Source organism: Anabrus simplex, chromosome 1, assembly GCF_040414725.1.
Source record: "Anabrus simplex isolate iqAnaSimp1 chromosome 1, ASM4041472v1, whole genome shotgun sequence".
Classification (NCBI taxonomy): domain Eukaryota; kingdom Metazoa; phylum Arthropoda; class Insecta; order Orthoptera; family Tettigoniidae; genus Anabrus; species Anabrus simplex.
The window spans coordinates 175880281-175908113 of record NC_090265.1 but is presented as its reverse complement, the minus strand read 5'-3'; positions in this window follow the sequence as shown (position 1 = coordinate 175908113).

Below are 27833 nucleotides of genomic sequence, written 5' to 3'. Positions count from 1 at the left end.
TTTCTTTACAGTCTCCACAGCGTTGCAGAATATTCCGTGCACAGCTGGAAGAAACGGATTAAAAGGCAACAAGCAAATTTACAATGCTAAGACCAATCTGAAGATAAGGCAGGTACGCATCAATACGAAATACACATTTTTAACCCATTGAAGTCCAGAATAATTCACTCATCTACCACAAATGTAGAATAACATTTGCCAATATATCGTTAAAGTTTAAGAATGTTGCTCAATTAGTGTAAATATGGATTCCCGAAGCATAGCGATGGCGTATCTCCCAATGCACTTCCTAACCATTTTCTTACGTAAGACTGGTCGCGCCCTCCAGCAATATATCGTCGCTGGAACGGTAAAAGGTTGTATTCCACAAAGCTCTTCCTATCAATTATTCTCCTTAAGACTGTTCACGCCTCCCAGCCACGTATGGATATTCAGTCCATCAGAACAAATTTTGTTGTGTTCATTTTCCTATGCCCATGTGTAAAGGAAAATGAACCTTACAGTACCGTACTGTAGGAATGTATGTTTGCATTACGTATTTACGCACTCCTAGTGTACAATGCATGTAAGGTTCATTTTCGTTTAATCATCGACATAGGAAAACGAACACAACGGACATTGTTCTGATGGACTGCGTATCCATATGTGGCTGGGAGGCGTGACCAGCCTTAAGGAGAATAACTAATAGGAAGAGCTTTGTGGAATACAACCTTTTACCTTTCCAGCGACGATATGGATGTACAGTCCATCAGATCAATTTTCGTTGTGTTCATTTTCATTTTGTATTGTGTAAAGGAAAATAAACCTTAGATACGTTAAACTGTAGGAGTGCTTAAATTCGCCATGAAAACAACATCCCTACAATACTGTATGGTAAGGTGCATTTTCCTTCACACATCTGCACAAGAAATTGAACACTACCAAAAAGGTTCTGATGGATTGCATATAAATATGTGGCTGGGAGGCGTGACTAGTGTTAAGGAATATAATGGGCAGGAAGAACATTGTAACATACGAGGTTTTAGAAGTAAGCCGACGATAGCATAATAGCAACATTAAACAACTATAAAACAAACTTCAAAATATCTAATGATTTCAGTCCAGGTTTACATGATTGGATTTCTCGCCACTTTGTGATCTAATAACTGATGAAAGTACAGTTCTTGTTTTCTCTTTTGATAAATCTCACCAACCACCACCACTTCCTTTACAAAACTTCCGTCATTGGTGGTCTTCGCAAACAACTCCTCTCCTCACTATTATAGCAGAAAACTTCAAATTTTTAAGTCTGTCTAAACACGAAATTTAACCATTCGAATGCTATAAAAGATCTGTAAATTAGTAACAAAACGTCAGGTTTCGGCTCTTGAGTGCATCCTTAGATTCAATTTCTGTTTTAAGAACTTGTTTAACGTCGCACCGACACTGGTCTTTTGGTGACAATGGGATAGTAAAGGGCTAGGAGTGGGAAGGAAGCAACCGTGGCGTTAATTAAGATTTAACCCCGGCATTTGCCTTGTTTGAAAATGAGCAACCATGGGAAAGCATCTTCAGGGCTGCCTATTGTGGGCTTACGTGACAAAACCACACAGGCACTCGCTCCGTGCTCAGATTCTATCCAATCACTTTGAAACATGCGTTTGCGTATTTGTTAATGTACTAGCAGAATTACCCGTTCTTCGTAAGCGTTATCAGAAACGGGCTTTAGTTACTCATACTATCGGTGTGACTGACATCATTAGATATTACATTATTGTCGTGTTTAAAATAATAGTGTTAGTATACTGCCGCTAGATAGTACCACAAACATAAATATTATTGAATGTATTTGTTTGGTCCGACATTTCGTAACTATTACAAATATAAGATTAGATCTACGTTATTGACGGTCAATATAGATATATTCATGCAAAGTTATAGATCAAGTGCTGCAGTAGTTATTGTGTGATTGACCCTTACACAAACAAAACTGACATAAACTACTTTTATCATGTAGTAGAAAATAGGGAATGTGAAACGATACGGCAACCAGAGGCTACACTGGCTGTGAAGAACGGAGTTATTTCTTTACAATCTCCACAGGGTTGCAGTATATTCCGTGCATAGTTACTCATACTATCGGTGTGACTGACCTCATTAGATATTACATTATTTGTCATGTTTGAAATTATGTGATCTTTAGAGAGGAAGTGGAACATGCAATTTAAAAAAAGCTCCGGAACCGTAAAGCACCAGGCCAAGATGGTATCACTGCTGAAATACTAAAGAACATGGGTGACCTAGGTGTCGACGTCCTCCGCAAGTTATGTCAGAAGATATGGACATCTGGAAATTGGCCGGACCAGTGGTGCCACTCCGTCTTCGTACCACTGTTCAAGAAATGTTCTTCACTTGACTGTGTAAACTATCGAACGATAGCCCTCATCTCCCATGGCAGTGAAATCAAGCTCACTGTGCTGAACGAGAGGCTGAAAACCTTCTTACTTCCATAAATCTCAGAGGAACAAACCGGTTTTGTTCCAGGCAAATTAACTCGTGAGCAGATCCTAAACAGCCGACAGTTCGTAGAGAAGACAAGGGAGTACAATATCAAGATGTTCCTGTGCTTCGTGGACTACAAGAAAGCCTTCGGCAAGGTAAAATGGTCAAAGCTCTGGGCTATACTCAGTGAGATGGGGACGCCGGGACATTTAGTGTACCTGATTCAACAATTGTACTCTTCGAAGTTAATGGCGACTCTTCAGACATCTTTCCTACTAGTGCTGGAGTGCGATAAGGTTGCATTCTTTGCCCCCTTCTATTTAATGTATACAGTGAGTACATTCTAAGGGAGATTCTCGAGGACTGGAGTGACGGGATCACAATTGGTGGCAGGAAAATTAACAATCTCAGATATGCGGATGACACTGCGATAATTGCAACAGATGATCATGAACTAGAAATCATGATGCGGAAGCTAGGTGAGCGAAGCAGAGAATATGGTCTTGAAATCAGCAATAAAAAGACCAAAGTAATGATTGTAGACCGTTTTAATAACAACAGAACTGCCATAACAGGCATTGCTGATTATGATGTTGTCAGTCGCTTCGAATATATCTAGGATCTATTGTCACAAATACCAGAGACTGTAAACCTGAGATCCGCAGAGTGTTTCTATCTCAGAATATTACTACATCACGTACGCGGTCAGACCTCATTAGAGTACTTAAAAACTTTAAACGGGGTTGCCAAAGAGACCTATCAAGCAACTTGCCGTGACAGAGTTTTGCTAGAAAACGATGACCATTGGGAAAACACTCTGAGAGATGCTACGTTTTCGCATGCTCACCGAAACTGAGAGAATTGTTTGTAGTCATAGTTGTATTTTGTCAGCCATCGGAACCACAGAAATTAAGGCATAATTTAAAAGATGATGTATGTGAAGATATTAGACACATAATCACAGAGCAAAATCAAGACTTTAATTTACCTTTCAGTGAAGACATTTATAACGAAGGTTTGATACAAATAGAAAATAATCTACTGGAATTACATGATAAGAGTTTAAGTGAGTTAGGATTACCTTCTTGTATTCTTATACATAATAATACTATAGACGCAATGGTACGTCAGTATAATACCAATGAATTGACAGCGTTTGTCAATGTGAATGTGGAAAATTAGTCCCAGATCCAAGACATGCTTTTGCAACTATAGTAGATAGCGTGAATAATAACAAAAGACAATTATTTTACCTTCTTGGACGCGCCCGGAGGCACGGGGAAGACGTTTCTCACAAATTTAATACTTGCTAAGACAATCAGGTAAGATGCTTCGTCAGGAATTGTGCAACTCTCTTACGCGATGGAAATCTGCTCACTCTACTTTTAAACTTCCACTATCCGTATCTCTACAGCAACGATCCACATGTCCTATCCGTAAAAATGGGCCTCTTGGTAAATTACTACAAGACGCGTCATTGATTATGTGGGATGAATGCACAATGATCCATACAGCACATGTAGAGGCTGTGGACAGAACCTTAAAGGATCTCAGAAACTCCGCTGCCATCATGAGTGGCAATTACTTTTGTATTTGCTGGAGATTTCTGACAGACACTCCCCGTTCTTAACAGAGGGACGCCTGCAGATATTATTAAAGCCTACTTGAAATATGCCTAGATACAGGGACACTCGAGACAACAACATGACAGTTAATTTCCTGATATGCAAATATCTGAACATGTGGCTGCCATCTTTATTAAAACAAGTTACAAACCTATGAGAAAAGGTCTATGTACATCGATTCAAATTTTGAACTTACGACCGAATATGAGAGCTCATCTTGGTGAAAACACGCATAACAATTTCCCACAACTGCTAAAAATTGGAGAAGGAATTTTTCTCTCTCCAAATGTAAGCGCTAATTATGACGTTGGTCAGGTATTATAGCAACTATAACACTATCAAATTCGTCTGGCTGGATTTTTCATTCTAGCCAGGACAGCATATGACACGCGCTTCTGCCACACCACACTTGCCATGTAACGTTTCACTTTGCCGAATATTTGATCTTTAGTGAATAATTATATACATTTCTTCATCTTTAAATGAAATATCCTTGAAAGTATGTCATGACGGTGGTATGACGTTGACCTGGTAATAGTTCCGCTTTAATTTTAGCCCATTCCGGATTATATGGAAACGTGACAAATAAGTCGGGTCTCCCATAATTTCGAACGTAAGTCATTACATCCTGCATTTTTTCATTCAGATAATCTGGAGAACCTGTGAATGAAGATGGCAAGATTACATTTTGACCGATATTTGATGGGTCAACATTGGCGTCTTGATTTAAAGCATCTCTGAGACGGATGTATTCATCAGCCCTCAGTCGTCGTTGATTTCGAGATACGTAATTTAATCTTTCTCGTATCACTTTAGCCATTATATCGATACAATATTGACTAAATAAGTCTCTGTAATAATGTAACGGATTAAATTAGTCAGCTCTAACCATCAATCTAAATGTATAAAATTGCATACACGAAACGGTTTTATTACGTGCTGAACCTTGCTGAAGGATGGTCAAATAATAACCGTCTTCTCCCGTTACAAACATTATAGGATACTGTAATAGATCATAGGAGCGGTGGAATTCAGAGACCCTCTTTAGATGGTCGTCCCTACCGTGCAGCACTATATCCCTGGGACCTCTTTCTTCATTAACCAATAGAACGGCTACCTCGTTTACAGTCGGAGCACTGTATCTGCCTCTGTGTTCTGTCTGTGGTGTGCGGTCTGGGTGAATAATTAACTTCAAATTATGTGAAGAGTTAAGTTCTACATTTTGTTTAAAACTTCGTATGTATACGTTGTGACTATTCAAAGCGGTCTGTAATTCGCTAATTAAAATCAATGTTTAGCGTTGGGGCTATGTTTGACCACAACGATAACTGATCTGCATCTGAAATGAAATATATCTGCAAGTATTGTGGGCTTTGGCCTGATGGTGGTAAAAGACTACCTATGAGATGGTACACTTGTCCTTCTATTTTAAAAGTGGGTCTAAAATTTCCTTCCCTAATTTCCTTCGCGCCAAACGAAGTCATTTGGAAGAGGCTATTGTACTTACCGATTTTTGTTAAAAAATGCCCAGATAGCGAATGATTATTTGTCAAAAGAGTTTTTATTAGTTGTGGTAGCTCCTGAATTTTGGGGAGAGTAATTCCTATTGCACACGGTAAAATGTTTCGTAAAATTTGTTGTACAATTAGTTTTATAAGAATTTGGTGAAAGCAAGTTGTGTTGCTTACGGTAAAATTATTTTATAAAATCCGCGGAAGCATCAGGATGACCATCTATGAACTCACTTCTGAACTAACATGTGTATGTGCCGCCATCTCTCGATAACTTTTAAACAAAAAATCAGCTGTTCAACTTACATTGTGTGTTTGAGAGTATGGCTCCAACAAACAAAGAAAAACTTGCTGCTTTAGCTGCAGTTGTATGTTGTACGGTGGTAAAAAGGAAGGAAAGAATTGCCAGGAAATCTTGGACTCGGGATTGGATCAAAAGAAGAGAAGAAGGTAGAGGATTGCTGTTCTTGGTCGAATATTGGTTGAGGTTAGAAGACCAGCAATATACAGGAATTCGGCGATTGTTTTTCCTGCCTCTCTTCTTGCATTTCTGTTGTGGTAAAGTGGCGTTTTAACTTCGTACAAACAAGGAAATTTCTGGTATTCGTCCAGCAAAACAGTAACAGTTTCCTTAGTCCACCGTGATCCTGTCATTTTAGAAAGAAGTGTTTATTTACAATCGAGCTTCACAATCTTCTCATGACGTAGCGCCAGCATCATCGTGATGTCAGCTTTGCTGATTGGTTCGTTTCGTAAAATTAATTTTACGGAATAGAACATGCCCTATTTTATGAAAAGTGTTATCAAAGGTTTTATTAAACTTGAATTTGACCGTGAGCAACAGAAAAGTTTATAAAATTAAATTATTGTACAATAAATTTGACAGAAAATTTTACTGTGAGAAACAGGCACAACTTTTCCAGAAGCACATAAGGTTCATTGGTCCATTTTTTTGGCAGAGGACCTAGAGCAGATCTTATCCATGGCCCCGATTTGGACAGAAGTCTGTCGAGCATAATCAATCTGTGGATCGTATCTGAATGCCAATCTATTACTGTGAGAGAGTCCGACTCGTTGGCTGAATGGCAGCGTACTGGCCTTCGGTTCAGAGGGTCCCGGGATCGATTCCCGGCCGGGTCGGGGATTTTATCCTTCATTGGTTAATTCCAATGGCCCGTGGGCTGGGTGTTTGTACTGTCCTCAACATCCCTGCAACTCACACACCACACATAACACTATCCTCCACCACAATAACACGCAGTTACCTACACACGGCCGATGCCGCCCACCCTCATCGGAGGGTCTGCCTTACATGGGCTGCACCCGGCTAGAAATAGCCACACGAAATCATTATAACTGTGAGAGAGAACTCTGCATGTTGACGCCTGCTGTCTTTCTCTCTGTGCTCTAAGTCGTTGGGAACGTTCAGTGCTCGATTCTCTAGCGTGTGCTAGTGTGATTCCAGTCCTCATTTCATCAAGCCGCTGAGAACGCTCGACACCCGACTCTCTTGCTCGTACCTGTGAGGTTCTCAGATTTTGTTCAGCAAGACATTGTGAACGTTCAGTGCTCGATTCTCTAGCGTGTGCTAGTGTGATTCCAGTCCTCATTTCATCAAGCCGCTGAGAACGCTCGACACCCGACTCTCTTGCTCGTACCTGTGAGGTTCTCAGATTTTGTTCAGCAAGACATTGTGAACGTTCAGTGCTCGATTCTCTAGCGTGTGGTAGTGTGATTCTAGCCCTCATTTCATCAAGCAAGACATTGTGAACGTTCGGCGCTCGATTCTCTGGCACGCAATAGCGACGCGTATTCTCTCTGACTTGCAAGACGTTCTTCATTTTCAGATGAAGATTCTCCAATACGTCGTATTTTTTCTGCCCTCACCAGGGAACTATATTTAGAAAGTTGATACCTTGCTCTTTTAGGCATTTCGCAGTATTTTAAAGGGTATTTAAATGTTGCAAAAACATTGTAAGTGCCCTTAACCACGTCAGTAAACTATTCTGTTCTATACTATTCTACGGCTGGTCGCTCACACCGCAATGCACTCAAATTATTGTAACTGGAGACGTATGACCTCAAACTTGTAACATGTAGCCTACTCACTGTATTGCTTAGTAGTGTCTTTAAGGTTAGTCCCCGTTTAGTGATAGCCGTTAATCATTAGACGAAACCAATTCACTGTGACTCGGTACCTATCATAACCGCTTTGCATATATTTAATAGCAAATATCGGTATCCGTCAGCAACGGAATGTTGACATCGGCGCTGGAGCTCCAGGGAATAGCTCCACATATTCGATGTTATTTGTTAAATACATGAAGGTTTAAAGAAAGAAAGAAAGAAAGAAAGAAAGAAAGAAAGAAAGAAAGATGCAGCGATAGTTTATATTCCATGACTAGACCGTTTGGAACTCATAACCTCATTCATGAATGATCAAGGAAATACGCGATGCATAAAAGAAACTACTGTAGTTATCGAGAATTATAATTTTCAGGGCCTTTCACTCATGTCGCACATCATATAATGAATCTGAATATAAATGTTGAAATATTTTGTCAAGTCATGGGCGCGCCATCTTGACCATTGTGAATATAGGTTGTTTTCATGGTTCCAATATCTCCATAACGGTTGATTTTAGGGCCTTAAAACATGGTTTTCGCGCCCGTAGGGCTTTCCGAGTTTTGTTCTTTGCGTCAAGGGGCTTAAAATGAGCTTTGTCTCGTATATGTACGACAAATTCGATTTCGCCTGCATTAGCCTATCATTTTTATATCGTCGCTTGACCGGTAAAAGGTTGTATTCCGCAAAGCTCTTCCTATCAATTATTCTCCTTAAGACTGGTCACGCCTCCCAGCCACATATGGATATGCAGTCCATCAGAACAAATTTTGTTGTGTTCATTTTCCTATGCCCATGCGTAAAGGAAAATGAACCTTACAGTACCGTACTGTAGGAAGGTAGGTTTTCCTTACGTATTTACGCACTCCTAGTGTACAATGCATGTAAGGTTCATTTTCGTTTAATCGTCGACATAGGAAAACGAACACAACGGACATTGTTCTGATGGACTGCGCATCCATATGTGGCTGGGAGGCGTGACCAGTCTTAAGGAGAATAATGGATAGAAAGAGTATTGTGGGATACAACGTTTCACCGGTGAAGCGACGATATTTTTGTATCTCCACCAGTCGCCCCCCACTCGAATTCTTCTGAAAATAAAATACAGACCATGTTACTCACTGGAAATGTAGCTTTCTATAAGTGAAGTAATTTTTAAAATCTGTTCAGTAGTTTTTGAATCTATCCGTTACATGCAAGTATACAAAATTTTCCTCTTTATAATATTAGTATAGAAAATATTGTTTACATTACGTAAACTTGTCAATGATTGTCGATGGGTGACATAGAGGACATATTTATTTGACGAATTATATAAATGCTGATGTCCGTTAGTAACATTTTAATAAATCTAAAATAAATTCTGTATTTTTAAGCAGCACTGTTTCCACACGTCTGTTATCACTAGCATAATTTCCTGGACTTATTTCAGGTCGTTGGCCTCGAATGTGGTTTTCTAACACAACCCTTGTATTTTTTATGTAAAAGGAAAAATCTGTTCTAGTTAATGTCTTTGAAGGGGTAGAGGCTCTGTTGGACTTGTTCTCTGAAAGCTGAATGCTGATTATTCTAACATGTTTGTGTTCTTTGTTCCTCATATAGAAATTGCGTTTTTATTGTTCGACATTCGTTGCATAGCATAGCATTGCAGTTTTGTTCTTGACCTTTGAGTTCATAAACCTCTGTTTTGGGTAAGCTAGAACTACATCAGGTCTCTCTGGAGGCCATACGACATAACATCACATCACGTTTCAAATTGTTGCTCCACCTCGCAAAGTCCATCTGAAATCGCCCGCGAAGCGATCTGATTGGCTAACTTGAGCAGCTGATAAAATGAAAACAGCGAGAGATATCGACGTTCCTTTTTTTCAAATTACTTATCAGTATCACCATCGTTCTAACGCTCATGTACCCGGTTCACGTTGTTTCCGACCACCCTGTATAAAATACATTTGTCGTGAAAAGCAATAATTTCCTTAAATTACAATACTTTTCCATATTTTAAGTACCTAATTCTATGCCATTTTAAATATTCCTATCAGCGTGCTCTTCAGATCAAACTGTATTACATCAGCAGTGTTTTTCTTTTCGATTTTTGTAAAACCCAATATTGGAAATATTTCGTTCACTATGGTTGCATGCACCACGTATAAGAATGACCCTACTTCTGTTCGTGATTTCTTGTCTGGTTTGGTTTTAGGAATCTTATTGGTCATTCAATCTCTTTTCAGAAGTTAAAAATCCTTTGATCAATTGTAGCTTCTTAAATTACTTTATTAATCCAGTTCTATATTTCATCTATTAAATAATATGGCCCCAGGCTATTCGTGTGTCAAGAAATGGTGCCCAAAACAAGGTTGAAGAAACGATATTATATTAGCCGTTAACGGCAATTCTTACATGAAGTTTCATAAGATCACTTTGCCCAAGTCTTTCTCACTATTTCAGGAAGATATATTTTATCCCGTGTGTTCAAGTACCCGTGTTCTTCGTTCTTGAAAAGTGGCTCACAGACACCTATCATATTCTACTTCATCGCAGTTGCCAGCGGAGTAGTACATTTCAGACCTTTATTTATTCCTAAATTAGTTTAAACAGAATTAATAACTTAACATTACAAGTTAACTGAGGTGAAACTGAAAGAAAAAGGTTTCAAATACCACAAACCTTTTCAAACCGTGATAAATTAGTCATTTAACTGTACTGATTATGATACTGACGTAATATTTGGTCGACTAGTATCAGAATATCAAGTGTCAATTATTTTCGAATTCGAAGGGTTCCTAATTTGTTAGTAAAAGTGACACTTGCTGTGACAATTTTAAAAAGTAATTTAGTTCTTTACAGAACGTTTGTCTGATTTCGTTATGAATTACGTCACCACTTGCTCTTCATGAAAGACTACAACCTGTGGTCATTCTATACTCTTCGGACTCGACAATTAATGTCAGCCAGGTCTGGTGCGTTGCATACTTAGAGAGTACCGTACTTATGCTAGCAAGAACCCGAAACGAAACAAGGAATATTAATTCATCCACCGAAAACCATTCAGTAACAAAGAGTAAATCGTTAATGTTAATGTCATTTGTTTTACGTCCCACTAACTACTTTTTGGTCTTCGGAGAAGAGTAAATCTTACACTATTGTGCAGTGACGTGTGGCGAGAGTAACACGTTTGGTTTGAGCCTTGAATGTGTTCATATCGACGGCTTACTTCTAAAACTTCGTTTCTCGCAATGCTCTTTCTACCCATTATTTTCCTTAAGACTGGTCACGCCTCTCAGCCACATATTGATATGCAGCCCATCAGAACAATTTTCGTTGTGTTCATTTTCCTATGCTGATGTGTAAAGGAAATTGAACCTTGAATGCATTATACTGTAGGAGTGTGTAAATACGTGATGCAAACAATATCCCTACTATACGGCATGGTAAGGTCCATTTTCCTTTACACATCCGCAGAGGAAATTGAACAGAATGAAAATTGTTCTGATGGACTGCATATCCATATGTAGCTGGGAGGCGTGGCCAGCCTTAAGGAAAATAATGCGTAGGAAGAGCATGGGGACATACGAGGTTTTAGAAGTAAGCCGTCGATATATTCAAATCGTTTAAGTTAGACAACATCACAACATTTGTCTTTGAAATACCTTTTAGTAAGAGGGAGAACAATACTGTAAAATGAGAAAGATAGTGTGGGGAGGTACCTTGTTCAGTACATCCTCTGAGTATACAGCTACTCTGTGTATTTAATGGCCATGGCGTCACTTTGATCACTTGCTACCTAGCTCCAAATTTATCAGTAAAACCGCTCACATTAACAGAGTCCCTTGCGAGCTCCGTGTTTGCATTCCAAATACAAGCGCCAGCGATCTGTTTCGTCCAGCAAAAGGCCAATTAGAAGTTAAACTGTAGAGCTACTACCGGTCATAAAAACGACAGTACATGAAGTAGGATAACTAGAGTCCATTTAATTGGTACTAACAGTAAAGTGAAGTTACCTCTTTAATTATTTTCTATACATAGTGTTATATAAATAATGTCAATGGTACATACGAACAATCTGTATTCAATAAACACTACAACTGCACAATTGATAAGACTTAAATTTCTATAACTTCAGTGTTTGAACATAAGGTGATTTCTTGGAATACTTCTGTTGGATAATATCTGCACTACGTAAAGAATATATCGTCGCTGCCGGGACAAAACCTCCTATGTGATTTATTTTAGCTTAGAACTTTGGCCGGTAAGGTTCTGTCATCTACGGTGCAGTATTGTGTGTATATCATCAAGGCATTCTCGCTCTTCATAACGAATGTGCAGCGGGTCAGTATATCTCCAAAACTATTATCACATAGGAGGTTTTGTCCCGGCAATGACGATATATTGCCAGTAAAAATTGGTGTATCAAGAGTTTGTCAGGCAAGACGGCTATATGATTATGCCTATTTACACTATTTATAAGATTCTGACTTGCCAAGAAGCAAACTAAGGAAGAAGAGTCTGTTTTGTAATGTAAAGCACATGGTTCTGCTGGCTCTCCTACTTATATACTCCTTGAGCGGTGATGTCAATGCTGTTGTCTGCTCGCCGGCCGGAACTTCCTGTCGAAAACCAGCAGCGCCAGTTTCAAATCGGGCACCACATTACATAGAATATTTTGATGCTGTTTCTGAGTTCCTCCACGAGCTAGGAAACCCAGTAAGTTCTAAACGCATGTTCACTGTTATTTGAACACCATTACATTGTATCTATTCTTGTGGAGTCCATCACCATCTCAAACGTTGATCATCTAAATATGAGAGACGTGAAGTACTCCTTCATATTAGTGAAGAATGCTGTTCTTTATTCTTCAGATCACTTAAAGTCCTTCTCACTATTTCAGGAAGATAATACCTTTTAACCCGTGTTCTTCCTTCTTGAAAAACCGGGCGAGTTGGACGTGCGTTCAGGGACACGCGCTGTGAGCTTGCATTCGGGAGATAGTGGGTTCGAATCCCACTGTCCGCAGCCCTGAAGATGGTCTTCCGTGTTTCCCATTTTCACACCAGGCAAATGCTGGAGCTGTACCTTAAGACCACGGCCGCTTCCTTCCAACTCCTATGCCTTTCCTATACCATCGTCGCTATAAGACCTATCTGTGTCGGTGCGACGTAAAGCAAATAGCAACCAGTCTCTTGAAAAGTGGCCCAGGGACACCTATCATATCCTACTTCATCCCAGTTGCAAGAGGACTAGTATACTTCTAAGAGGATCAGAAAGTTCTGTATTAAATTCTGATATTAGGGAGACACACACACGCACCCACATACACACACACACACACACACAGAGAGAGAGAGAGAGAGAGAGATATCTGGCCGTAAAACGACGGGCGGCGCCTCTTCATAAAATGTGGGAGCTTTTCCATTTCCGGGGGCACCTCTGTATTTGATCTCGGGTGATATCCACCCTCAGAATTTTAACGTGGGAAAGAGGAATCTATTTTAATTGTATCTTCTGTATGTCACCATCAGAAGACAGGGCTAGGCACTTGGTAGCATGTAATAATTTAACATGTACCTCTCTGTATTATTGGTGGTATTTGATTTGCACATTGTTATCATTATGATTTATTCGTTCAGATGAAGTGTTATACTAATGTACTGCCCAGCAAGTATTAATTTATTTACATACGTCAAGCATTCTTGGAAGAACAGCAAGTCTCACTGGTATTCTTACAAGAGAAGCGGTCTTAATAATAATAATAATAATAATAATAATAATAATAATAATAATAATAATAATAATAATAATAATACACGAGAGGGGTAGAAGAACCTAGCTTCCTCCTACTTTGTGGTTCGAAAAGTTTGAAACTGGAACATAAACCAGCGGCCTGGGCAACGAAGATTCTAACAAGAAACAGAGGCAGTGCACTCTCTACCAGATTAAAGCCCTGACGTCAAACTTGTGTGAGAGGGAAGTTTCTGGAGAGTGTTGTGTTGTGGGGTGAGAATGTGGGTAGGTTCTGTTTCTCTTCTAGCATCTTGGAGCCACAGTGATGTGAAGTAAGAACTGTTTCCTACATCGTTAAATTCCCTCATAGAATATATCCAGAATGAAATAGCATCATAACTGCTTTATTAATTATCAGTAAATTGGACCAGAGAAGAAATACAGTTCTTCACTCCCGCCCTGCAAGTTATTATTTAACATTATCGAAAGCAAATCTGGTCAAATCGATGGCTTTCTTTAAAAACCTCGTAAGTCTGAATACTCTTCCCATCCATTATATTACTTAAGACTGGTCACGCCTCCCAGTCGCATATTTACATGCAGTCCAAAAGAATAATTTTCGTTATGGTCATTTTCCTCTGCCCATCTGTAAAGGAAAATGAACCTTAAATACATTGTACAGTAGGAGTGTGTAAATTTGCCATGCAATCAACATCCCTACAATTCGGTACGTTAAGGTCCATTTTCCTTCAGACAGTAGCAAAGGAAAATGAACACAGCGAAAATTATTCTGATGGACTGCATACAAATATATGACCGGGAGGTGTGGCCAGTCTTAAGGGATATAATAGGTAGGAAGAACATTTGGACATACGAGGTTTTAAAAGAAAGCCATCGAAATATTAAAGTACTTTTCCGGAGTGACTCGATCCTGGATCCTGTGTGGGTAAAAATATGAAACATTTTTATTTTAATTTATATTTTTAGCTCCTCTTTCAGTTTCACTTACGGTGAATTTTTGTAATTATGTAATTAATAGCACTTGAATTAGGTGCTTGTAGATTAGTTGATAAAGGCAAGAGATCTCTCTATCTAAAGTATGAAATGTGGAGGAGAAGTGGAAGGAATACTCCTCCTCCTCTAGTCACAACCACGACACAAAGTGGATGAGTGAGTGTGAGGAATGAGCCTGGTTCTCACTTCTGGTGTAGGATGAGATAACACTAGAGTCATGCCCCACTCCAGAATTTGAGGTCTCGTTTATAGGTTTAATGTTTCGTCTTATTGTCCGGCTCCCCGGCTAAATGGTTAGCGTGCTCGTCTTTGTTCACAGGGGTCCCGGATTCGATTCCCGGAAAGGTCGGGAATTTTAACCTTCAATGGTTAACTTCTCTGGCACGGGGGCTGGGTCAATTATCCTCATCCCGACGTGCAGGTCATCTGCATCTGGCGAACCGAACATGTCCTCGGACACTCCGAGCACTAAAAGCCATACGCCAATTCATTTCGCCTTCCTGGTGGGAAATCGAAACAACGATGCCCTTTCGAGTGAATCGAGTACACGTTTATATCGTGGGATAGGGAATTTCCTTAGAATCGCATATGATACTGTATCTTGAATCTGGAACAGACTGCTTTTTCACTATAGCCGGTTATACCTTTGAGTATTAATTGTGAATTAACTGTCACCAAAATAATTGGCGGTAGGTTGTCACTGTTTTAACGGCTGCAGAGATTTGAGGGTTTCGTAGATTTACTTATTAAAATTAAAAGATAAATATTATGTTGAAAATACATTTGTTTGTACACTGACTGACAGAGCAAATGCAACACCAAGAAGGAGTGGTCAGAACTTTATGCCAATTGCAGGGTAGACTGACGTCACTGAGGTATGCTCATGATATGAAATGCGCCGCTGTGCTGCGCACGTAGCGAACAATAAATAGGACACGGCGTTGGCGAATGGCCCACTTCGTACCGTGATTTCTCAGCCGACAGTCATTGTAGAACGTGTTGTCGTGTGCCACAGGACACGTGTATAGCTAAGAATGCCAGGCCGCCGTCAACGGAGGCATTTCCAGCAGACAGACGACTTTACGAGGGGTATGGTGATCGGGCTGAGAAGGGCAGGTTGGTCGCTTCGTCAAATCGCAGCCGATACCCATAGGGATGTGTCCACGGTGCAGCGCCTGTGGCGAAGATGGTTGGCGCAGGGACATGTGGCACGTGCGAGGGGTCCAGGCTCAGCCCGAGTGACGTCAGCACGCGAGGATCGGCGCATCCGCCGCCAAGCGGTGGCAGCCCCATACGCCACGTCAACCGCCATTCTTCAGCATGTGCAAGACACCCTGGCTGTTCCAATATCGACCAGAACAATTTCCCGTCGATTGGTTGAAGGAGGCCTGCACTCCCGGCGTCCGATCAGAAGACTACCATTGACTCCACAGCATAGAAGTGCACGCCTGGCATGGTGCCGGGCTAGAGCGACTTGGATGAGGGAATGGCGGAACGTCGTGTTCTCCGATGAGTCACGCTTCCGTTCTGTCAGTGATAGTCACCGCAGACGAGTGTGGCGTCGGCGTGGAGAAGGGTCAAATCCGGCAGTAACTGTGGAGCGCCCTACCGCTAGACAACGCGGCATCATGGTTTGGGGGGCTATTGCGTATGATTCCACGTCACATCTAGTGCGCATTCAAGGCACGTTAAATGCCCACCGCTACGTGCAGCATGTGCTGCGGCCGGTGGCACTCCCGTACCTTCAGGGGCTGGCCAATGCTCTGTTTCAGCAGGATAATGCCCGCCCACACACTGCTCGCATCTCCCAACAGACTCTACGAGGTGTACAGATGCTTCCGTGGCCAGCGTACTCTCCGGATCTCTCACCAATAGAACACGTGTGGGATCTCATTGGACGCCATTTGCAAACTCTGCCCCAGCCTCGTACGGACGACCAACTGTGGCAAATGGTTGACAGAGAATGGAGAACCATCCCTCAGGACACCATCCGCACTCTTATTGACTCTGTACCTCGACGTGTTTCTGCGTGCATCGCCGCTCGCGGTGGTCCTATATCCTACTGAGTCGATGCCGTGCGCATTGTGTAACCTGCATATCGGTTTGAAATAAACATCAATTATTCGTCCGTGCCGTCTCTGTTTTTTTCCCAACTTTCATCCCTTTCGAACCACTCCTTCTTGGTGTTGCATTTGCTCTGTCAGTCAGTGTATATACAAATGACCATGTTGTATTCACAACGACAGGTAACTTCCAACTAAGCGCGCGAGTCAACACAGCACTATCTTGTAACAAAGTAACCTATACGTGTGATGTCACACATTTAAGACAAATTTTGCACTACTCTGAAGCTATATTTCATGAAAAATACATTTCAGATTTTCATGCTTTTTGCAACAGTTAATCTTCTCTTTTATCTGCCAACTGAGACATTAATCATAATCGTAAATTAAATAATCTCAGCGATGTACGAGTCCTACCCAAACACTAAAAGCGTCTTAAAATGTTTATTTCCATGTACTCGTCAGGGAACGTAAGCCTACGTTAATATTCAATTGGTAATTAGTACCGTGTTTTCCTCTAACTCCGAACATCTTATCTTGTAGTAGGTAAGTAGGAGATGAATGTAAACATCATCTTTCAGGTTTTGCTTCCTACTCTATCCCACCCCGTGTGAAAAGACATCAACGATATCCCTTTCCTGTCGTACAAGGTGACTAAAAGTGGACCAGATGCAGTCACCTTGAGAGCGTGCGTTGGTAACCATGGTTCCCCTAGCTGATTCTGGCAATGATTCTACATACTTGTGTCAGACTCCTCACTTTCAAATTTACTATCGGGCCTCCCTTGGACAACTTGTTTTCTCTCTCGATTCGTAAGTTATTTCGTTTTTGAGTCTTTATTTTTACGTTCATGTCCCTTGCCTTCTTTTTGCCGACAACTTCATTCTTCAAAGAGTCGGATCTCTTCCTTTCTTCCTCTGCTAAGTGTTAAAAGAAAATGGTTGCCCAGTTGTACTTCTTCTTCAACCACTACAACTCCCTCCATGCCCCGCCCCAACCCCTTCAAGTGCAGTTCCATTATTCTCCTAGATAACCTAACATCCTCCATTTCCCTAATATGACCTCCGCACGAAGACTAGGACTGGGGTTATGTATAACTGAAGCCAGTACTCTCATTTACAGTAATGTATTGAACACGCTCGAAACGTTATTGAAATATTATTTTTAAAATAATAAATCATGCGATAAACTGTGTGTCATGTTTCTTTACTTCACTGCTTGATGTAAACGTTTTATGACATGTATATTGACATCCTCCCTGTCATATCTTTCTACTTACGAGGGATTCGCATGTCTGTGCCTTTTTCTTCTCTCTCACAATCTATAATGTCACAAGGGATAAGTTTTCCGAGCCCTATCTCGTTTCTCATTGAACGTGGTTTATTTCGGCTGATTTCTTAGATACTATGTACTTCTTTTCTACGCTTGTTCACGTACTTGTTTCAGTCTTAATACTTCGGTTATATTATAAGAAGTTTTTATTTAGTGGACGGTACCAACAGTCTGATCGGACCAACTACTCTCAGTTCATGAGTGATCTTTCCAACTGATCTTCCACTCCTATCCCTTGTAATCTTTCACATACATAGTTTTCCTTTATCAGTTATGTGGGATAGTGCTCACTTTTTTAAAATTATGAAATAATAATTCATAATCTATGTATGCACACTAGTAGTTAAAAGAATGAAAATTAACTTTGTATGTTAACAGGTCATGATGCATGCATAGTGTATGCAGTCTTGACCTTGTACGTGGTGATTCAAATACCAGGTTAGCTTTCTTAGTTCGTTTCCTACAGTTGCTGTATCGTGGATGTCGTTGGTGGTACATTTTATTTATTTAGAGGATTCTCAGTTCAAAAATTCAAGGGAAGAGAGCTGGGCAGATCTAAAGGGTGGTATGTTCCAAGCTGTCAGCGACGAGATGACGTGTAATTACATTAGCAGGTTAATAAAGTTGAGTGGATAATTTAAAGTTAGGAAAGATTCTAACATAATTACAAAGTTGGAATTCAAGTGAGAAAATTCGGGCAAATATTCATTTACGAGAATAGGAATAAGGGAATGGAATAATTTTTCAATTGAAATGTTTGATAAATTTCCCACTTTTTTGAAATCATGACTAGGTAAACAATAGATAGGTAATCTGTTGCCTGGACGAGAGTCCCAAATGCAGACCACTGGTGATTGATTGATTGATTGATTGATTGATTGATTGATTGATTGATTGATTGATTGATTGATTGATTGATTGATTGATTGATTGATTGATTGATTGATTGATTGATTTACGTACATGAATATCTCCTCTATGGGCGTCCACAATTCCTTTCTATCATGCTTTCAATGATCAGTAAGATGCAGTATGGACAATTATAATTCTAGTGGAAGACAGCTATGTTAGAACCTTTACAATCTCAATGAAAAACCAATAGCAATAGAAAATATAAAAAGCATTTGCTATTCACTGAAAGTTACTCATCCTCCAGTCAATGTCCATAACTCATCTCACTTCATAAAAATGAAGGAATGTTCTGTAGTTTCATATATTTTGATAAATGTCATTTAGCATGAAGTATTAATACAAGGTAAACGCGATGTGTAATAAACTGACAAGCATTACTTTTTAACCAAGGAAAATGTCAGACAAATATTTGCACTTCCATGAACATTCCTCACATGTAATAACATATCTGACAAGATAGAATACTTGTGCAAAGTTCGGAGTAGTGAGACAGGGAAAGTAATGGATTATGTAGTTAACTTATACTAGCAAGAAACGTGACATCACATTCCACGAGAGTGAGAAAAAAATTAGTTTCGACTTGCACTCGTATGAAGCTAGTCATAGTGAACTGATCTTGTTTGAGGTCGAGGGCCTTTCAGGATGTATAAGAGCAATAACTCTAAGCCACTTGAATCCAGCACTTTATCTTGCGGTACAAAATCGGATAGTTTCTTAGAAATCATTAACTAAATGTAAAGCATAAAATATTTATCTCTGTAAGTGTTCATCAAACCTGAAAAAGTCGTAGATTGTTGACTGGGCCTTACCTCATACCCGATACAAACGGTAATAATTATAGCAGAGTGCAATAAGATTGCAGTAACTGAATTTAATTGACTGCTTGGTTCTACTGTTTACATTAACACAAAAAGAGAATTGCAATATGTGGCAGATGAAGTTAGAATATTAACAACCTGAATCAGATCAGCCTTGGTAATTTCGCCCGTAGAAATTACAATAAATATTTCCCATCGCATTAATGGACGAGTACTCATTCCTGCGGATCGTTGCTGCCCTATTTAGTTTCGCATCACTTCCCGATGATCGGGAGACACCCTTGGTTCCGTCTCCTGGCTAAGACATTTCGTCGCTCCTGTTCCAAAACCGCGAATGTGACAACGCTCTTCCTATCCACTATTTCCTTTAAGACTGGTCACGCCTCCTAGCCACATATTGATATTCAGTCCATCAGAACAAAATTTGTTGAGTTCGTTTCCCTGCGCTGACGTGTAAAGGAAAATGAACCTTAGTGCACCGTACTGCAGGAATGTAAATTTTCATGATCAAGGTCATATCTCACAATGTTCCTCCCATTCATTATATTCCTTAAGAATGGTCACGCATCCCAGCCACATATGAATATTTAGTCCGTCAGAACAATAATCGTTGTGTTCATTTTCATTTGTATAAGTATAAAGGAAAATGAACCTTACCGTACTGCACTCTAAGAATGAATGCTTGCATGACTTATTCACGCACACCTAGTGTATAATGTACTTAAGGTTCATTTTCCTTTACACGCTAGCATACGAAATTCAACAAAATGAAAATTGTTCTGATGGACTGCATATCCATATGTGCCTGGGAAGCGTAACAAGTCTTAAGGAAAATACTGGATAGGAAGAACATTCTGAGATATAACGTTTTGCCCGAACAGCGACGATACTTACCGGCTTCCTGAGTATGCTGTATTTAAGTACCGATGTCCCATCACGAATTTCGCGTTTCTCTGTTGACTTTAAACTTCATTATACGCGCTGGAAACTCCTGGATCAGTTCTACTAAGGATTACCAACCCATTTTGTTACTTATGCTTATGCTCATTGTTTAAAGGGGCCTAACATCGAGGTCATCGGCCCCCCATTCTCTTACGCAAGTAGCTTGTGTCATAGTACGACCCAGATAATGGCTGCCTGATTCTTACGAAATATTCACATAATATAAAATGTTATTACAAGAGCATTTCCCCCTGAAAAATGGCAGTATATTAATTAACTTCCTGGCACCTGATATTGATTATGTCATAGCAGTATAACTAGCATGATATATTGCCCCATATTAAAATGCTAGGGTGAATTATATAAAATTTACGTGATTAATGTACGTGAAACATGGTACATGTCAGGTGATCCTATTCCACAGCACCAACTTACAGTGTAGAACCTACAGATACATTTACAGGATGGATTGTTCGTTCATTTGATCCGTTAAATTTTGAATACAGGGTTAATCAGACGGGAACTCAGGGATGCCCTTCATGTTATATTAAGGACGATGGTGCAATTGGATTGGCGGCAAAAAAAATTTTCGAGAGAAAGAGGTTATTCCGTTTCCTGCGGGCGTGGGATTTTGACTGAAGAACACGCCGTATTTACTATGCCAGAACAGAAGTAGGGTAGGTAGGGTGTATGTTGGAGACAGAGATAACGTTCCGCGCGTATGCACAAGTTTCCTCGTTCGACTCGCACACAATTGTCTTTGTTTCTTACAGGAAATATCCACGGTTCGTTTATTAAACAGCCGTAACTGTACGCACAGTACAAGAACACACACTAATTAAGACACACTTGTCAGTCAAGGAATGCACCAGGTCGTTCCTCTTCTCGTCTGCTGGTCGCAGTAACGTTCTTTATTATTTAACAATACTCGAAGATACATCGCTTTCTCTGCCCGTTTGTGTAATCATTCACTCACAACATAACAAATGGAATGAAATACTGATTAAATCAAACAATACGCCCAATGGTTAATGGTTTCATTACAGTAGATGTTCAATATGCCCTATCCCCTCCTACTTCGATGCTGAGTTCACAACGGTGTAGTAGTGACTTTTGGACACTGTTCAGGATGTGTGGTGTGTCCCGAACGACCTGGAAAGCTGCCTGTATTCTTGGTACAAGTTCATCTTCTCTTTCTACGTGCTTCGCGTAGTAGTCAGTTTGCGCAGAACAAACTGTACACTGCCTACTAGTGCTGGGAAGCGACTACGCGAAACGAACGAGAAACTTGTGCATTTGTACCGAGCATTACCTCTGCCTCCTACTTCCCACTTACCCTCCCTCCCCTTCTCTCCTCTGACTCATAGGAACAGGCAGCGACTGCTCTCTGACATAGCAAATACGGCAAGTTCGTCAAATAGAATCGCTTGCCCTAAAATAACCAATTAACCTTAATTTTTCTAAAAGAAAAATTTCTCCGCCGATCATATTGCACCGTCGTCCTTAAAATAGCACGAAGAACATCCCAGATTTATTTCTCGGTATAGATCTGATACAACAACGACCATTAGCACTGTTTCAATTACACTCACAACAGCTGCTCCCCACGCTGACTCTACCGCGGTCCTCAGTCGATGGCAGTACAGACTCCCTCTCTCTCTCTCACGCACACACACACAACGTACTCCAAGGCAGCAGACAGTCAGTACTCTGCTCAGTACGCGATGATCCACTGAGTCCGGCGGGGCACAAACTGCAACCAGCACTACTGCCGTCAAGCTCCGATCGCTCACTCCACGTCGCTACACGTACAGCACTTTAGCCAGTACTCCAAGGCAGTACACACGCCGTACTCCACACAGATACTCTAACACCGGGGGGCAACGGCGGCAGCCAACGCTACAGCCGCGTCCGATAGTTATTATTTTTTTCTATAAATGGTGTAGTTATAAGTTAATCAATAACCCGTCAGAGACGAGCAGTACCGTTTGAAAATAATATATTTTCGTAGATTTACTGCATATAAATGAGCTTTAACCTGCTAATACCCTGACGTAGTACAGTTTTCTAAAGAAAACTTGAACGAGGCAGCGTCACGGGGGATGCTCTGAAACAGTACATACAGCAGGATAGTCATTGTCAAAATAAAATATTTAATAAGTATGGTTTCGAATTTGTGATGCTATGCAGAAGAACGGTTTGTGAAATTAACACTACGATCGATTGAGGTATGAAGTACGAAATTTATATCGGGGATTAAGAGACAACATTTCGTATCTCACAATGCTCTTCCCAGCCATTATTTTCCTTAAGACTGGTTGTACATCCCAACCACATATGGATGTGCAGCCCATCAGAACAGTGTTCATGTGTTAATTGTGTTCATTTAGGAGGTGCGGTAGGGGTCATCCTCCTTTATGGGTGACCATAGGAAAATGAACACAACGAACCTTATTTTGATAGACTACGTATCTATATGTGGCTGGGAGGTGTGACTAGCATTAAGGAGAATAACGGCTAGGAAGAGCATTGTGAGATACGAGGTATTGTCTCCTGGTCCCCGATATGTTCATATATCCAAGGATCTTTTTACATATTGACATATTATTTCGCAATATATTTACCGTATGAAATGTTTCAATGATATTACAGTACATTACTTTAATTTTGATTCTGTTACTGAACGGCACCTTTTGCTCTAGGACTGCTGTTCCCTGTTAATTTTCTTCTTCTCTAAATAAAGTGGATATGTAATGGGATTATGATTGAGAGTAACATATCGTCATTGAAGAAACCAAACCCCGTTTATCACATTGCTTTTCTTATCCATTATTTTCTTTAAGAATGGTAGCGCCTCCCAGCCACATATTAATATGCATTCCATCACAACAATTTTCGTTGTGTTCATTTTCCTATGCATACGTGTAAAGAAAAATGAACCTTCCTTACCGTACTGTTGAAATTAGTATTTGCGTGACGAATTTCCTCTGTCTTACTGTACACAGTTCAACGATTTTCCTTTACAGCTTTGCATAAGAAAATAAACATAACTAACATTGTTCTGTAGGACTGCATATCCGCATGTGGCTGGGAGGCGTGACCAGTCTTAAGATAAATAATGGATAGGAAGAGCATTGTCACATTTGAGGTTTGATTACTTTATCGAAGTTATGTATCTCAAATATTACGAACGAAAGTTAAGCCTACATTTTTATACAGTGCAAAGTCGTGGGTACATCGATGGACGCGTTGGAACCGCATCATCATCACCATGGTTATCAGTATCCATATCCATGATTTCCGAATCATTTTTCACTAGTGTATCAGTAGATGTGCTCGGCTGGGGCTCCGGTTGGGCGAAACTTGTCTCAAGATAGTCTGCCAACTCAAAATTTGTTTAGCTATCACTAAACCATTTGACGCTCGGCATTGGTGGTTTTGGACTCCCTGGAACTCAGATAAGCCGTTCTATCCTTTATAATGCGTTTTCGACAATACAGGTGCACAATAATTTTCGGAAACCACTTTTAGATTCAATTAAGTTTTATTATATCATTGACGAATTGATTACAGAAATCAATTCCAATGTTCTTCATTACGTCAGATGTCTTAAAACATTAACTTGAATCTCTACAACATTCATGTAATGTATGACCAGCATAACATAGTCAAAGGTATGATATTCACATTGCATTTAATTGCTTCCATGCAGCAAGTAGACTACATGGGAATCAAAGAACTTTAATTTAAATATATACATATCATAGGTTAAAATCTACGAATCCACTATTTGTTCTCACCTACATGATCAGTCAATAGAGCCGCTTTCCCAGGGGTAAAATTGCGTGTAACATATGTTCAATTCAGCACTCTAACACGGTCATTGTATTTCTGAAACGTACAATCATTCGTCCATTATGGATGTATTCCATCGTCCAAGGCACCTCTTTCCGTTTATGTAAGGGACCGATGACCTATGTTAGGCCCCTTTAAACAACAGTCATCATCATCATCATTATAATCATCATCACCATTTCTGTAATGTCTTTTTGTACTATCACCTCGTTCCTCACTCAATGCTCAGCTATTCTAGAAAATGTTATAAATGTAAGTGAAGTAAGTGCACTTTCAATGTTGTAACCTAAGGCGTTCCCTCTTTCTAAAATGTTATTAACGTGTCAAATATACACTAAATTTCATTAAAAAGACAGAACACCTTGAAAGACTAGAAATAGGAAGTTCATATTCACAGAACATGTTCAGTAGTATGTTCTGCAGAAACGAATATAATTTCAGTCACCTAGGTTCAGCATGTGCCCCGTTGCCTAGTAGGCACTGGGTCCTCCACGGGCACTGATAACTTGTTCCATGCGTTATGGCATCGATGCGTATAAAGCGTGAATGGCGTCCTGGAGTATAGCCATCCATGCTGTATTAAACTGGTTCCACAGTTCATCTTCGGTGGTTGGCAATGGGTCGTTTCACCATATCACACACATTTCCGATTGGCGACAAGTCCGGTGATCGGGCGGGCCAGGTCAACAGTCTGACATCCTGTGACAACAAGAAGACACGATTCGTGTAGCAACATGTGGTCACGCATTGTCCTGCTGAAATATGGCGTATGGGATGTCGTACAGAAAGGGTATGGCTACGGGTCGCAGGATGTCATTTTCGAAGGACAAACTGGTCACACTGCCCTGGACATGCAGCAAATGTGATTTGTGGCTGTACACAATAGTACTCCAGACCATATGGCCTTGAGATGGCCCTGTATGTCTTCTGCGAATGCAGTTAATGTGATGCCTCTCCTCCTGTCTGCGGTGAACCAAAATGCGGTCATCATTTTCAAACAAACAACACTGGATTCGTCCGAAAACACTATCTGCTGCCATTCCTGTCTCCAGTGACCTCGATCCATGCACCATTGCATTCTAGCAATTTTATGCACATTAATCAAAGGTAGGCGGAAAAGTGGACGATGCCCCGGTAACCTGGACCGTAATAAACGGCGATGGACTGTCACTCTTGATAGTGTACGATGTGTTACACTGTTCCACTGTTGTGCCAGAGCCGAGGAGGTCGCAAGCCTGTCCTGCAATGCCATTCGGTTGAGATGTCGAACTTCTCGCGGGGTGGGGGTTGGTCCGGGTGGTGTGACCATACCCATCTTGTCGTGTTCTAAGGCCTTCTATGAACCATTCTGTACACACCCGTTGCAATTCCCACACACTTCGTCCCACACGAGTAGCAATTTCCCGGCTGGATGCATCACGTTCTCTCACGCCAATAATGCGCCCTCATTCAAACTCACTTATTTGACGGTACCGTTCTCGCATACGTCTGCGAGGCATCTCGCACGTCCGCTCAAGTTTCACTAATCCATTACCTTCGGTTTATAGTGAAAGCAAGAGCCGGGGACATTTTACCTGTCGATGGTGGTGCTCAGAGGTATCTATGTGGAGCTCGAACCTGAGGGCCGACATGGTTGAAATGCTAATCATTTCTTCCGAACATACAAATGAACATATCCTGTGAATATGGACTTCCTATCTCTAGTCTTGCAAGGTGTTCTGGTTCTTGGGAACATGAATGTACTTTGGATTTTACACATTTACCAAGAATTTGCGAACCACTCATTTGAACATAATGCACACTTTCCTTTAAGGACGATTCATACATTCTTCAGTCAGTTTTTTGATCTGGGGAATTACAAAAATGTCTTGATTGATATTTGTACGTAGGAGCCCAGGAAATATGTTGGTTGGGTACTTAAATAATATCAGATTTTTACCTGCTGACATAATAGTTTCATCAACCCCAATTTAATATGTATAGAAGTAGTTGATTTGTTTTCGGAATCTGTTAAGCTGGTCCTCAAAATACATTTGAAACCCGGTGTCAGAGCGTCTCTTCAAGACCATCCATGTTGTCCCACTATTCCTTTTAACCTTAAAACAGCTGTCACATGCACAGACGGAACACGAGTACTTGGTGTAACCATGTTGTTGTGCTAACAACACACACAAAACCTTCAAATCACTGCAGATATTCTTAAGATGTTCAAAATGAATGATTAAGACTGACGCAAGATTGTTACATTACGTAGAAAGAACACCTATTAATCTTCTGGTGTTTTACATTTTTTGTCAACTTCTGCAATACCTTGGGACTGAATAGAGATTTTATCTATAACGTCGCCATTACTACTCTCAGGAAGTCCATCCTGATCTTCAAGAACCATGCTTCCGAACTCAGATAAATGTTTGACGTGCCTCACTATTTTGTCTACACTTAACCTCATACCATCTCATGTATCTACTGTATCTATATCCATTATTGTTGTTAAGGTACTCTTTGTCCTTGGGCAACCTGTAGCTGTTGCAGGAAGATTGTATAATAATAATATTTCAGCAGGAGGCAATATGTACCATAATACTATATTTATTTTAAACCCGAGAGAACGCGGGATGCTGCCAGACCACAACGCTTCTTCTTGGACTACTGTATCTTCGCCTTGTTGGTTGAACTGCAGGTACTTCTGCCACCTCCATTCTCGTGTTTTGCGGACAGTTTGCTACATGCTCCCCCGGCGCTCTCTGTCTTGAAGATGAAAACTGCTAGTGAAAGTAACTAGGATACTTGTGGATCCCAACATTGATGTTTCTGAAAATGTGTACATTTCGTATTGCATTTCCTTTGGGTGAGTATGTTCACTTCCATTGTTATATGTTACCTTCGGCATTGTTGTAAGTCGTGCTCTGCTTTGATTTATTACTCCGTATACCGAGAAAATGGATGAGGAGAGTATCAGAACTCTCCTACAAGAAAAGTTCACGATTATGATGGTAATGATATGATAAAATGATACTCGCGGCTCGGCATGAGATGAGTGTGAACTTTCCAACCACAACACAGACATGGAAGTCTATTTATATCCACCTCAAATTAAGATGATATAACTTCCTCCGGAGCTCTTGTGATATATATCGGCGGAGATAATGTGACATAATGGCTCAAGTTGCCTTACATGAGGGATATGTAAACTCTTAAGGAAAATATTGTAACACATTCGTAAGGTGTTATGCCTCCTGCTGTAAACTGCAAGACTCAAGCTCAGCGATTTTTCTCTTTATCATTGATGGAATAATTGGTCAATTCGCTCTATGTTATAATATAAAAACTAGGTCAATTCGCTCTAAGAGTTTACTTGGTCATAAATCACTTGAGAAATATTTGTGGCTCTTGCACTTGTGTCGATGAACACTAAGATGATTGATTCGATTTATG